A 6,480-nucleotide genomic window follows, 5' to 3' on the forward strand; every position below is an offset into this window, starting at 1 on the left:
GAGAGAGAGAGAGAGAGAGAGAGAGACTTTGCCATATGGCAAGACTTTAAGACGGCATCTATTGTAGCACCATGACAAAGGTACTACCACATCATCTGTAATGGTGTGATAACTAGAGAGATTTATGCGTTCCAAATGGCATGTCAACAAGCACTCTCAATAATAAAATTGCTTGGACTCCAAGTCCTAGTAGAAGGTTGCCTCTTGCCTCTAGTACTCAAGTGCAATGTGAGATATACTATACTAGTCATAAAACGAGTGGAACCAAATACAAGAGATAAAAACTTTTAAGGTCATATGTGTGTGTGTGTGAGAGAGAGAGAGAGAGAGAGAGAATTTAATTTCCATTAGAAACTAGTTTGGGTGTATGCACATGATTGTGTGCAATATATTCTTTTTCAAGTAAGAAGCTCGAAGGCAAATTATTCCATATTTAATGATAAAAATCATTGGAATTGATGTGATGGCACGCGCTTGTCTCACTTGTACGCTTGTGAAAATGGATTTTTTTTAAATTTTTAATTTTTGGGGGTGTTCAAGCTGATCATAAGTGGCTAAGGTACTTCTACTTAGAGCTTAATTATGCAAGCTTTGTCTAGAGCTTATGGTTTCTTTTCCCCTACGTCATAGGGATCCGAGGCGGCTCATTTATTAGAATATGCTTGAGGAAGCTTGCCCACTTTTGTCAAAGGGATGCTCCACCGCCTACACCTCCAAACCCTCCTGGCCCTCTATGCACCTCTCATGAAAGCATGTGATTGGCTGCTCCTAAGGAATGGAAGGATTGTCAAAAAATTAAAAAAAAAGGGGGGGGAGGGGATTCCAAGCATCTTGGAATTAAAAGACCCAGGGACCCATCAAGGTGACCCCATTGGGAAGGGTCCCAAAAGGTCATGTAGTGTGGGTGCACATGGGGCTAGCAAGCATGTATTGGAGATGATGACTCCCTTGTACAGACAAAACAAGCATACTGTAGTCATTGGTCAAGGACCCCTCCCCTCCCCTCCCCAAGCCCTATGGAGCTTGTGGACCTTTGCTTGGCCGGCTTTCTCCTTTGTCCACTATCAGGGCTGGCCACCAAAACAAGGGGAACCAAACAGAAGTAACGACATCCTCCATGTTCACACCTTCCCCTCTCATTTTGGTCCCTTCCTGCGTGAATTATATAGCTATGGTCCCCCCCCCCTCCCTTCCTTCACATTACACTTGTCCCCCTGAGAAACCTCCCCTTTGCATGTGGAAGCCACCAGCCTAGACTGTGCTTCACCATAGGATGATGCCATTTGCAATACACAAAGCCTTCCCCTCCTACTTAGCCATTCAAAGCCTTCTCGTTTTTTCAAAAGGACTCGTACATAAAGTAGCCTTCTCTTCTTTTTGAGGGCGTTGGTTTGCTTGCACACAAGACAACCTGGTTCTAACCCGATTGAAAATAAGAGAAACCTTTTGCTCCCACACTTCACCTTCAACAAGTAATCACCATAGTTGCCATAGCTCTTGAGCTCCCATCGGTAGCATCCTCACCTTTCAGCACATAGCAGCTCAAGTTTAGCTCCATAGATTGCCTTTGTACCTAGGTCTTGCTCCCCTTACCCACTTAGTTCTAACTAGCTGAAGCATCTCCAACACGAATGAGTCACCCTTTCTTGGATTTATTGATTCTTTCTCGGGCTTTGTCTACACAGTTGCATTCTCCTACTTCTTGATTCGGTGGTCAGATCAAGCTGCCCAATGGAGTTCTCTGCTGGTGATGGAGCTATTGCATGGACAGGGGGTATTAAGGAGTTGCTAGATAGCAGCCAAAGAAGGCAAAAATTAGGGGATGCCATCAGCTGCTATCCCATCGATGAGTTCGAGCCAACATCTGTTCTGGACGTAGGCAGTCGCTTCTCTCCACCATTGGAATGCACATGTTTCCAGTACACAGGTTTGGATATGTCAGGCCCTGACTCACATCCCAACCCATCATGCCCACATGCTCAAGTATGTTGGGATAGTTACACTCACCTTCTTCCAGAGGAACTCCAGTCAGGTACCTCCAACAAAACTGATGCACCCTCTCATTGGAAGAAGTCAGAAGACCCATACGTCCGCTTGTCAAAACCGGGCTTTGATCAATGGGGTGAAGCAGAATGCATGCTGCAAGATAATGATTTGGCATTGTGGGCAGATCAGGATCAGGAGTCTTTCCTGCCTCCTTACCTGGAGAACAATGCCCCTTACACTCATTATGGCATTGCTGACTCAGTTTATACCACAAGTTTCTACAATAACGGATATCCACAAACACAAGTTGGTGGAATAATGCAGAGAGAGTACATGGACATGGAGGAGCAAGAGATGCATACGCCTCCATCAGATATAACATCAGGCAGTTACTCCAATTTGATGTGTTCCTGGGAAGAAGATGATCTGGTGAATATATACATCAACCATACAGGGGAGATTTCTTGTGAAGAGTTAATGCCCACTTCTGATAGGTCACAACCATTGGGTCGATGCAAGAGTGCAAGTTCATTCGACTCCCAAAGGAGCTCATGTTTTACCGAGGACGAAACGGAGCCTCACTTGCCTCACATGGGATCTAGCAACACAATAGACTACCAGCAAGTCCACACTCCACAGCACAATTATGGCATGGATGATGTACATAGAAATAAGATGAAAAGGCCTTTGATTCAACTAGCTAGCAGCAACATCCGGGCAGAATTGCCATCAATGATCCCAAATGAATTACCATCAACAATGATCCCACATGCAAAGATGGGTACTAACACATCTGGCTCATTGCAGAATAATGATCGGCTGATTGCCGAGAGGGAGATGGCTCCAGATCCTGATTGCATCCATGCCGAAAATGATGAGAACATCCAAGACAATGGTCTTCAATTAGTTCATCTGCTTCTGGCAGGTGCAGAGGCGGTCGCGTGGAGAGACCTCCCTTTGGCAGCTTCATTGCTGGAGCGGCTGAACATGTTTGCATCCTACTCCGGTGATTCAATCCAGCGAGTGACCTACTGCTTTGCAGAGGGCCTCTCTGCACGCCTGGCCACCATGTCCAAGGAAACCCTGAGCCGAGAGGTTTTTACCGCGCCGACAAGAGCTGAGAGGAGAGAGGGCCTGCTACAGCTCTACCAGTGCAGCCCATACATCTCCTTTGGCTTCTTCGCAGCAAATGAGGCCATTCTACAGGCATTTGAGAAGAAGAAGCAGGTGCACATAGTGGATCTGGGCATGATGCAGAACCTACAATGGCCAGGGTTGATAAGGGCCCTGGCGACGAGGTCGGAAGGGCCACCCCATGTGCGAATTTCTGCCATAGGGGCGGGCCTGGAGACCCTGATGGAGATGAATGAGTGGGGAAGGGAGCTAGAGGAGTTTGCAAGCTCTCTGAAGGTGCCATTGGAGTTCAGAGCCTTGGCAGAAGTTATGGAGACAACGATGCTGACGCCCACGGAGCTGGGCATCCGGGAAGGTGAAACTCTGGCGATTAATAGTGTGTTGCAGCTGCACAGAGTGGTCAAGGAGAGCAGGGGGTCGCTGAAGGGGGTATTGCAGGGACTACACAGGCTGGGGCCGGCGGTGATGACCCTTGTGGAGCAGGATGCGAGCCACAATGGGCCCTTCTTCTTGGGCAGGTTCTTGGAGTCCCTCCACTACTACTCGGCCATCTTCGACTCTTTGGAGGCCAGCTTGCCGCGCCATAGCCAGCAGCGGCTCAGGGTGGAAAGGCTCTACTTTGCTGAGGAGATTCGAAACATAGTGGCCTGCGAGGGTTTGCAGAGAGTGGAGAGACACGAGAGGGCAGATCAATGGAGAAGACAAATGAGCAGGGCGGGCTTCCAAGCTGTCCCGCTCAAGTTCATGAGCCAAGCGAGAATGCTCCTCTCCCTCTACTCTTGTGATGGCTACACTCTTACAGAAGAAAAAGGGTGCTTGGTTTTGGGCTGGAAAGGCAAGCCTATCATGCTGGCTTCTGCATGGAAGTCCTCTTCCCCCTCCGCCCTTTCATCTCACAACAAAAAACCCCCCCCATCTTGAAGTTACCTTTCATCTCACAACAAAAAACCAGCCTTACTTATTAAGAGGGGCTTGAGGCGTGTTACCTCTCCTTAAGGGACACTTGAATGCACTATGTGTGCCTCTTGTGCATCCACACTTCATGCACAATGCTTGTGGATGCCAAAAACTAGTGGTTGCACGGAATAGCTCATATGAATGGTCAATATACACTATGTGATACCCCTATTGACAAAATATCTAGCTCTTTTTCCACCTATCGTGGAAAGAGCTTGAATGCTTCTATGATGTCATAATAGTCAGAAGGGTTATTACACAACACTTTGAAGCCCTCCTTTACCAGAGACAGGCTTTGACACCTGATTCAATTCCCTTTACATGTTGCCCCTACTTTCACTCACATCTATGTCATTGGCTTTTATAAATGACTCCCTATGTGTTGAAATATACAAGTGAATAGGGTGTGTGCGGGAACAAGCCCTTGGTTAGAGGCTGTAAAAGAGAATGTGTAAATGTGAAAGAACCTGTGAAAAGGTGAGAAGAATCTACTGGAAGAGAATAAAGGGTAGTGGAAAGAGCTTGAATGCTTCTATGATGTCATAATAGTCAGAAGGGTTATTACACAACACTTTGAAGCCCTCCTTTACCAGAGACAGGCTTTGACACCTGATTCAATTCCCTTTACATGTTGCCCCTACTTTCACTCACATCTATGTCATTGGCTTTTATAAATGACTCCCTATGTGTTGAAATATACAAGTGAATAGGGTGTGTGCGGGAACAAGCCCTTGGTTAGAGGCTGTAAAAGAGAATGTGTAAATGTGAAAGAACCTGTGAAAAGGTGAGAAGAATCTACTGGAAGAGAATAAAGGGTAGCATGAGAAGATTTAGGAAGTATGGAGATATTCTGGGAAAAGTGAAGAGGTGGAGAGAATCAAGCAAAAGAGGTGGAGATATTCTGGGAGAGGTGGAGTGAATCAAGGAGAAATCAGTGGGATTAGATGCTTTGATGTAAACTCTATAAATTGAGGCATTGGCCTAATGAGAATTTGCTGGTTTTTGATTTTCCATGCCTACATTAAGCTATTTGTTAATTACTCACTAATCACATCTTAATTATTTGCTAAATCACTTTGTTAATGATGTTGATTCTAGTATTTGATCCACCATAGCTCATCACATTGCTCTAATTTCAACATGGTATCAGAGCCATGCCTAGAATCCATCAGGTTTATGAGCCCATTATCTAATTAATCAGGATTAGTAGTAGATAATTAGAAAATAATCAATTTTTTAGTTATTTTTCAACTCACCTCTGTACCCCCAGCTGGTGGAGGAGCTCTAGCTCCTTGCACACTCAACATTAGGCCAAACCCTTCTAGCCACAAACAGCCAACACTCTTGTGCTCCAGCCAGTCGAAACAACGCAGCAAACCGCCGCCAAACGAAGGAGAAATCGCGATTTTAGCAGGCGCAGTTTTTTCTGAGAAAATTACAGATCTTGTCTTCATCCAATTTAATTGCTCTAATTCCTCATAGCTCCAGGGGTTTTCAAGCATGCTCTACAAGCTGGTGAAGTCAGAATTCAATTTGATCAAGTCTACAGTGAGATCCAAGCTCTTCATCAAATCTGCACAGGTGACTTTGGTAAAACAGAGATTAAGCATTCAATATTTGGTCAAATCTTGTGTTTATTGGCTTAATCCTCTACTAGACTCATTGCTATTGATGGCCTTGAAAGCATTTGAGCTCATTTGGAGTCTAAGGCATTAGATCTGGACTCCCCGCATACTCTGTTTTTTGCACACAAAACAGTGGATTAATTTACTAATCAATGATTAATCAATGCTAATCACTATATTTTGGTACAATTGAGGGTTCAAATTAACCATTAGGTATCTGATACAGATCCCTATAACTTTAGATTGTAATTCGGAGTTGTTTTGATACTCCAACCATTCCGTACAAATTGGTTATCCTTGATTCAATGTAATTTCTGGTAAAAATATGCTGATAAAATTGTGGTAATCATCATTTTGCATTTAACCCTTGGTTAATGCCTGTGAATCTCACTCAAATTCAAGATTATTCACAGCCAGAGTTGCGTTTGGGAATGTGCATAAGAATGAATGCTATATGCATTATGTATTGGGCACATTACATCAGTGTAAAAACGGGATCAGACACTGCCCTTGTCCAGAATAAGGCAAGAGGTAAGACCTCCCACATAAATTTGGGTTTGCATTGCATAATGACACAAGATAAACATCAAAAACCCAAAGGAACTGTCAGCAAAACATTTAAACATATTGCTCACATGGAGCAAGAAGACCTGACGGACAAGCTCATGGCCCCAGCCATGAAAGAAGAAGAACATTTCTTTCCAAGAGGAAGATCCACACCAAGAAGATCTAAAGGAAGCATTGAAGGAAGACATGGACACGAGAAGAGAAGCTGCCA

At 44.7% G+C, this 6,480-nt stretch overlaps 1 pseudogene across 1 annotated transcript; it reads left to right on the plus strand.

The window, feature by feature from the left end:
- The first annotated feature begins 332 nt into the window (after window positions 1-332).
- On the plus strand, window positions 333-5,052 carry LOC147637463 (GRAS family protein RAD1 pseudogene; annotated as a pseudogene). The gene has a single exon (XR_015266040.1). The product of XR_015266040.1 is annotated as a GRAS family protein RAD1 pseudogene (transcript).
- Window positions 5,053-6,480: the final 1,428 nt, after the last annotated feature.

The sequence above is a fragment of the Cibotium barometz genome, chromosome 6 (genome assembly GCF_041138505.1).
Source record: "Cibotium barometz isolate CiBa-2024 chromosome 6, ASM4113850v1, whole genome shotgun sequence".
Lineage (NCBI taxonomy): Eukaryota > Viridiplantae > Streptophyta > Polypodiopsida > Cyatheales > Cibotiaceae > Cibotium > Cibotium barometz.